The following is a 7825-nucleotide window of genomic DNA, read 5'->3' as shown; positions in this document are numbered from 1 at the left end:
TATATTTCAACAATTACAAACAGTTGAAAATAATAATCAAAGTAAGTACAAAAACAGTACAAAACAGCGCCAGGGGTTGTCAATTCAAAGTAACTAAAATCGAATGCAAAAAACATATATATATATAAAATAAACAAAAGTGCAAAACCATAGTCTCACTCAATCTCAGGAAATAACTTATTTGGAATTTGGAAGACATCATCATCGTTTTCACAGCTTTTTGCTTGTTAGAGGTCGAGTGTTTTAATGTAGAGTTCTAATTCTTTTTTAAAGGCCCAAAATACAGGTCTGGTATTGAGAAACTTCCATTTATGAATATAAAACCTAACCAATAGTATCATGAGCTTGCAAAGGTCAAATTCATTTTCACATTTTTTTTCCAATACAGTATATTATTTAATATATATTATTGTTTTAGTTGCTTAAGAGATATTCCTGGCTCTGAATTTGTTCATTGCTATTTTTATGTTTTTGTGCATTACTTGTTGCCGTCATCATTAAAGGAACAGGTTACTCATCAGTTACTCAGTACTTGAGTAGTTTTTTTCACAACATACTTTTTATTTTCACTCATGTAAACATTTGGATGACTACTCCTTACTTTTACTTGAGTAATAAATCTCTAAAGTAACAGAACTCTTTGTCAGGCTTGCCCCTGACAGTTTGTCTACGTTTTAGTTTTTTCCTCTGCATTTGTCTATTTCCTGTGTTTAGTATTTCCTGTCTTTTAGTTCCTGTCTAGTGCTCTTAATTTGTCAGCTTCCTGTCTTGTTCCCTGAGTGCTGTGTTCCCCTTCAGCTGCGGCTGATTGGCATCTGGCCACACCTGTTGCCAATCAGCCCGTTTTTCTGTTTGTTATCCTCTTCGTCTTGTGTCAGTGACTGGATCATTGTATTGTCATTGCCTCATGTCACTCTTGTGTCTTTGCTACCTGTCGTGTCTGACATCAATCATTTCAGCTCTTACCTGTCGTGCTACATCTTGTCCTGGTCGTCGTAGCGGTAAGCTGTTTTTGTTAGCCATTAGCTATTTCCAGTTTTTCTGTTTGTTATCCTCTAGCTTCCATGCTAAAGTTCCTTTTTGTTTCTTGTTAGCTTCTATGCTAAAGGCCTTTTGTTTTTTATCCGCCCATCTTAGGGTTCGTCACCAAATACCCCTGACACTCTTACTTGAGTACAATTTCTGGCTACTCTCCCCACCTCTGCTTATACTCCAGTGCGACTTACATATGTTTTTTTCCTTCTTTATTAAGCATTTTCGGCAGGTGCGACTTATACTCCGAAAAATACGGTAGTAATATAGGGACATAAAACACTGTACTTAAAAAAATATTCAAATCTTTGGCGTACCACTAGTGCACAGGTGTCAAACTTGTTTTTAGTGAGGGTTCTATTCTAGTCAAACAGGCCAAGTTGCAGCTCTGGCTCGCTCGTTAGTGACGTCAGCTGCAGCCGTTAACGAGGAGCTCCTCCCGCCCTCACCTCATTGTCCAATCAGAGACCAGCTTCAGCTGCGCACTTTTTGAAATTAAAAACTGTGAAATGAGAAAGAAGTAGCCCACAAATACTAGAGGAGGTTGTAATGACACAATGCTTCCATTATTATTATTATTTTATCAATCATATTTATCAATAGCTGTAAGGTTAGGAGGGAAACAAAATCAAATTATTATAATTGTAGCCTATATTTTTGTTTATGAATAGGCGTAAGGGAGCCTCTTATGTTCATGTTTTTTTTGGTGTGAAAACATTTTTTTTACCCCAATTTGCATCGTTTCATCAATCATGTTAAAAGTGACTTACATTTTTTTTGTGTATTTTTCAAAACAAACTGACTAAAACTATAGTTTCTACAATATTTTCATGTCAAATTAACACAATTATTTGGTTCTATTACAATATTTCTCAGTTGTTACCAATATTTGTAGTTTTCACAACTAAATGTGATTCTAATCACGTTGTTGCAAATACAACAAAAACATTCTGTTTAATAGTTTATAAAAGTTCACTGTAATTTAAACAAAAATTATATATTTTTGCGTTTACAATACTTTTCTGTAGTGACTTTACAGGGTTTTTATGTACATTTCTTAAGTGTATTTTCATGTTTTCTTACAATAAAGACAATAATTACATTTTTGTGGTCCCCTTTATTTAGAAAAGTATCGGCCTCAATGTCATACTCCTCACAAGTAGAGTATACAGTACCAGTATTAGGATTCTACCGTGATACTATTCATCCATTCATTTTCTTTCATTTATACAAGGTCGGGTCGCGGGGGCAGCAGCCTAAGCAGGGAAGCCCAGACTTCCCTCTCCCCAACCACTTGGTCCAGCTCTTCCCGGGGGATCCCGAGGCGTTCCCAGGCCAGCCGGGAGACATAGTCTTCCCAACGTGTCCTGGGTCTTCCCCGTGGCCTCCTACCGGTCAGACATCCCCTAAACACCTCCCTAGGGAGGCATTTGGCTGTGATACTAATAAATCTTATTTGCTACTATACCACCTTTGAAAAGTACCGGTACCAAAATATTGGTACTGGGACAACACTAATCACAGGTATTCATCCATCCATTTTCTACCGCTTATTCCCTTTCAGGGTCGCGGGGGGCGCTGTCGCCTATCTCAGCTACAATCGGGCGGAAGGCGAGTGCACCCTGGACAAGTCGCCACCTCATCGCAGGGCCAACACAGATGTACAACATTCACACACTGGGGACCATTTAGTGTTGCCAATCAACCTATCCCCAGGTGCATGTCTTTGGAGGTGGGAGGGGCCTATCCCCAGGTGCATGTCTTTGGAGGTGGGAGGGGCCTATCCCCTGGTGCATGTCTTTAGAGGTGGGAGGGGCCTATCCCCAGGTGCATGTCTTTGGAGGTGGGAGGGGCCTATCCCCAGGTGCATGTATTTGGAGGTGGGAGGAGCCTATCCCCAGGTGTATGTCTTTGTAGGTGGGAGGGGCCTATCCCCAGGTGCATGTCTTTGGAGGTGGGAGGGGCCTATCCCCAGTTGCATGTCTTTGGAGGTGGGAGGGACCTATCCCCTGGTGCATGTCTTTGGAGGTGGGAGGGGCCTATCCCCAGGTGCATGTCTTTGGAGGTGGGAGGGGCCTATCCCCAGGTGCATGTCTTTGGAGGTGGGAGGGGCCTATCCCCAGGTGCATGTCTTTGGAGGTGGGAGGGGCCTATCCCCTGGTGCATGTCTTTGGAGGTGGGAGGGGCCTATCCCCAGGTGCATGTCTTTGTAGGTGGGAGGGGCCTATCCCCAGGTGCATGTCTTTGGAGGTGGGAGGGGCCTATCCCCAGGTGTATGTCTTTGGAGATGGGAGGGGCCTATCCCCAGGTGCATGATTTTGGAGGTGGGAGGGGCCTATCCCCAGGTGCATGTCTTTGGAGGTGGGAGGGGCCTAACCCCAGGTGGATGTCTTTGGAGGTGGGAGGGGCCTATCCCCAGGTGCATGTCCTTGGAGGTGGGAGGGGCCTATCCCCAGGTGCATGTCTTTGGAGGTGGGAGGGGCCTATCCCCAGGTGCATGTCTTTGGAGGTGGGAGGGGCCCAGCCCCAGGTGCATGTCTTTGGAGGTGGGAGGGGCCTATGCCCAGGTGCATGTCTTTGGAGGTGGGAGGGGCCTAACCCCAGGTGGATGTCTTTGGAGGTGGGAGGGGCCTATCCCCAGGTGCATGTCCTTGGAGGTGGGAGGGGCCTATCCCCAGGTGCATGTCTTTGGAGGTGGGAGGGGCCTATCCCCAGGTGCATGTCTTTGGAGGTGGGAGGGGCCCAGCCCCAGGTGCATGTCTTTGGAGGTGGGAGGGGCCTATGCCCAGGTGCATGTCTTTGGAGGTGGGAGGAAGCCGGAGTACCCGGAGGGAACCCACGCGGTCACGGATAGAACATGCAAACTCCACACAGAAAGATCCCGAGCCTGGGATTGAACCCAAGGCTGCAGGACCTTGGTATTGTGAGGCAGACGCACTAACCACTCTGCCACCGTGAAGCCCTAATCACAGGTATACATGTTGTTTTCATTCTGGGCATCAAGTTTTTATTTGAACCTTTTATTTTTTTTTTAGACACTACAAAAAGTGTACATCTACATTTGGAATCAAGACCAAAAGTGCTTACCTTTGACGAGAATGTGATCTTGAACCAATGGTCTTAGAGAAATCCATACAGTGGTACCACAACCCAAACATCCAGCAACTTGTTTTACGCCATCCTGGTCCTGGCGTCCTTGGGAAAGACCCTTCACCCACCTTACCTCTAAGGGGGCGTGGTCAGCGCCTCGCCTGGAAGCTTCCGCCATCGGTGAGTGAATGTGGTGTGTGTGATCTTGGGTATGGTACAGCACTACATGCACATACAGACCACCATGCCTTAGCTTGTAGCGAGATGGACACACCTTTTGTTTTTCACCCATGGGAAGGAAGAACGTGAGTTGGAAGGATGGTCTGAGGAAGGTAGTGGATGAATCAGAATTAGAAGAGTTTTTATTGCCATTGTTTGAGAACGGGTTCACAAACTAGGAATTGTACTTGGTGCAATGGTGCAACATAAAACATAACAGAGTAAGTAATACTATTAGATCTTGTTATTGTTCATGTGGAAAAAAACTGTTGAGGTGGCAGGAGGTGTGGGTCTGGATGGACCGTAGTCTCCTGCCTGAGAGGAGAATAGTTTGTGTCCAGGGTGAGAAGAGTCAGCTGCGATCCCACCCACATGCCTCCTGGTCCTGGGGGGATGGGAGTTTGCAGCCAATCACCTTCTCAGCAGCAGGAGGTGAGGATGGACTCGATGATGGCTGAGTAGGACTGCACCAGCATCTTGGTCGGCACCTTAAGTTTCCTCAACTGCCGCAGGAAGTACATCCTCTGCTGGGCCTTCTTGAAGAGGGAGCTGATGGTCGGCTCCCACTTGAGGTCCTGGGTGATGGTGGTGCCCAAGAAACGGATGGAGTCCACAATGAGAGAGTCAATCAGGGTGAGGGGGGATGGTGGGGCTGTGACTTTCTTGATGTCCATGATCATCTCCACTGTTTTCGGGGCGTTCGGCTCCAGGTTGTTGAGGCTGCACCAGGACGCCAACCGGTCCACCTCTTTCCTGCAGGGGGACTCATCACCATCAGAGATGAGGCCGATGAGGGTAGTGTCGTCCGCAAACTTGAGCAGCTTTACAGACTGGTGACTGAAGGTACAGGAGTTTGTATACAGGGGGAAAGTACACAGCCCTGAGGAGTACCGGTGTTCGTGGTTCGATTGTTCGAGACAATCTTCCCCAGCCGCACGTGCTGACTTTGGTCTGTCAGGAAGTCATTGATCCAACTGCAGAGGGAGTCGGGCATGCTGAGCTGGTTGAGCTAGTCTCGAAGCAGTCCAGGGAGGATGGTGTTGAAGGCAGAGCTGAAGTCCACAAACAGGATCCTGGCGTAGGTTCCTGGAGAGTCCAGATGCTCCAGGATGGAGTGGAGGGCCAGGTTCACTGCATCATTCAAAGACATGTTCGCTCTGTAGGCGAACTGCAGTCCAGGAGGGGAGCGGTTATGTTCTTGAGGTGGGGCAGGACCAAGCGCTCAAAGGACTTCATGACCACATACGTTAGCGCCACCAGCCTGTAGTCAGTAAGTCCTGTGATCCGTAGTTTCTTGGGGACAGGGACAATGGTGGAGGTCTTGAAGCCAAACGGCACGTGGCACAGCTCCAGAGAGCTGTTAAAAATGTCAGTGAAGACAGGACCCATCTGATCCACACAGTGTCTGAGGGAGAAGGGGGCGACACCATCCGGCCCGGTGGCCTTCCGCGTGTTCAGCTTCAAGAACTGCTGGCATAAATCATCCTCTCGAATGGAGAGGGCCTTTAATGTTCTTGGAGTCCTTTAATGAAGTACTGGCGTTGATGGGGGGACCAGAGCTTTCGTTATAACAGTAATGTGTGTTGAGGTTCTGAGCAAGAGTCCGGTCGTGCAGGGCCTGTGGGGCTTTGGGCTTATAGTTCGAGGGCCCCTTAGCCCCCTCCACACGGCGACAGAGTCATTGGAGCTGAACTGTTCCTGTAGACGATTAGAGAGTTTAGCTTTCTCTTCCCTGCTAAAGTGGTACTTTGCTTCTCTGTAGGTACTCTGGCCCCCGCTACTTCACGCAGCCTTCTTCTTGCGGAGATGTCGGAGCTGGGGTGTGAACCAGGACTTGTCGTTGTTAGAACAAGCCCTGGTGCGCTTTGGAATGATGCCCGCCTCATTGAACTGTACGTAAAAGGTCAGTGTCCGTATACTCGTCCAGATTGTCCATGGCCGCTCCAATTGCCTCCCAGTCTGTCGCGCAGCTCCCCCACAGCCTCAGCGGTGTAACACTTAATGGTTCTCACAACAGGTTTAGCCAGTTTCTGTCTCTGTTTCCCTTTTACGCAATGTGACAACTTCACTGCTTTTGGGGTTTGTTTGTATACATGCATATACATTTCATTTAATCCAATTGTGTCTGTAGTTAACTCGTAATTAATCACAATTGATCTAATTGTGATAGGCTCCATCCTATCTTGCCGATTGTATTGTACCATATGTCCCGGCAAGAAATCTGCGTTCAAAAGACTCCGGCTTATTAGTGATTCCTAGAGCCCAAAAAAAGTCTGCGGGCTATAGAGCGTTTTCCGTTCGGGCTCCAGTACTCTGGAATGCCCTCCCGGTAACAGTTCGAGATGCTACCTCAGTAGAAACATTTAAGTCTCACCTTAAAACTCATTTGTATACTCTAGCCTTTAAATAGACCTCCTTTTTAGACCAGTTGATCTGCCGCTTCTTTTCTTTCTCCTATGTCCCCCCCTCCCTTGTGGAGGGGGTCTGGTCCGATAACCATGGATGAAGTACTGGCTGTCCAGAGTCGAGACCCATGATGGACCGCTCGTCGGGACCCATGATGGACCGCTCGCCTGTATCGGTTGGGGACATCTCTACGCTGCTGACCCGCCTCCGCTTGAGATGGTCTCCTGTGGACGGGACTCTCGCTGCTGTCTTGGATCCGCTTGAACTGAACACTCGCGGGTGTGTTGGAGCCACTATGGATTGAACTTTCACAGTATCATGTTAGACCCGCTCCACATCCATTGCTTTCGGTCCCCTAGAGGGGGGGGGGGGGTTGCCCACATCTGAGGTCCTCTCCAAGGTTTCTCATAGTCAGCATTGTCACTGGCGTCCCACTGGATGTGAATTCTCCCTGCCCACTGGGTGTGAGTTTTCCTTGCCCTTTTGTGGGTTCTTCCGAGGATGTTGTAGTCGTAATGATTTGTGCAGTCCTTTGAGACATTTGTGATTTGGGGCTATATGAATAAACATTGATTGATTGATAATTGGCATCAAGGGGTATGTCAAGAAGAGCTGACATCGACTCCTTGATTCTCCTTAAGAGTATTTAGAACAAGGACATGGGGATGTCATTGGAACTAGATAAGACCAGAAGGGTTCCACCCCATGTCCAGCATCCCGAGGGTCTACACAAAGTGGAGAGCGGGGTGGAGGACTCGTGTCACAGGAAACAACATGAACATGAGATGAAATGCAGTTCTTGTGAAGAAGCCGACGTTGTACAGACTGAAGACACTCCCAGAATACATTTGGTGCAAATTTAATTGACATTTTCATTTGTTTATTTTTTTTTTTTGCGAAAATATCAGTGTTCCAGTTTAACCTTTATTCTGTGTATGTAATGATTTTTGGAATCAAGCAAAAATGACAGTTGAAAAGCAGTAACCTGCGCATGCAATAAGCACAATCTTAACGGAACTATAAATCTGCGGTTGTACTGTAGATGACCACAATGTATCCCATCGGACAAACAGTATTT

General features: G+C 47.1%; 1 long non-coding RNA gene across 1 annotated transcript; it reads left to right on the top strand.

Moving 5' to 3' along the window:
• The first annotated feature begins 3618 nt into the window (after window positions 1-3618).
• LOC133542376 (uncharacterized) lies at window positions 3619-6627 on the top strand. The gene is made up of 3 exons (XR_009804141.1): window positions 3619-4004; window positions 4068-4302; window positions 6104-6627. It is a non-coding gene; the product is annotated as an uncharacterized LOC133542376 (long non-coding RNA).
• The last annotated feature ends 1198 nt before the right edge of the window (window positions 6628-7825 follow it).

The sequence above is a fragment of the Nerophis ophidion genome, linkage group LG24 (assembly GCF_033978795.1).
Source record: "Nerophis ophidion isolate RoL-2023_Sa linkage group LG24, RoL_Noph_v1.0, whole genome shotgun sequence".
Classification (NCBI taxonomy): Eukaryota; Metazoa; Chordata; class Actinopteri; order Syngnathiformes; family Syngnathidae; genus Nerophis; species Nerophis ophidion.
Note: the sequence above shows the minus strand (reverse complement) of the source record. Positions and strands in the feature narration are given on the sequence as shown.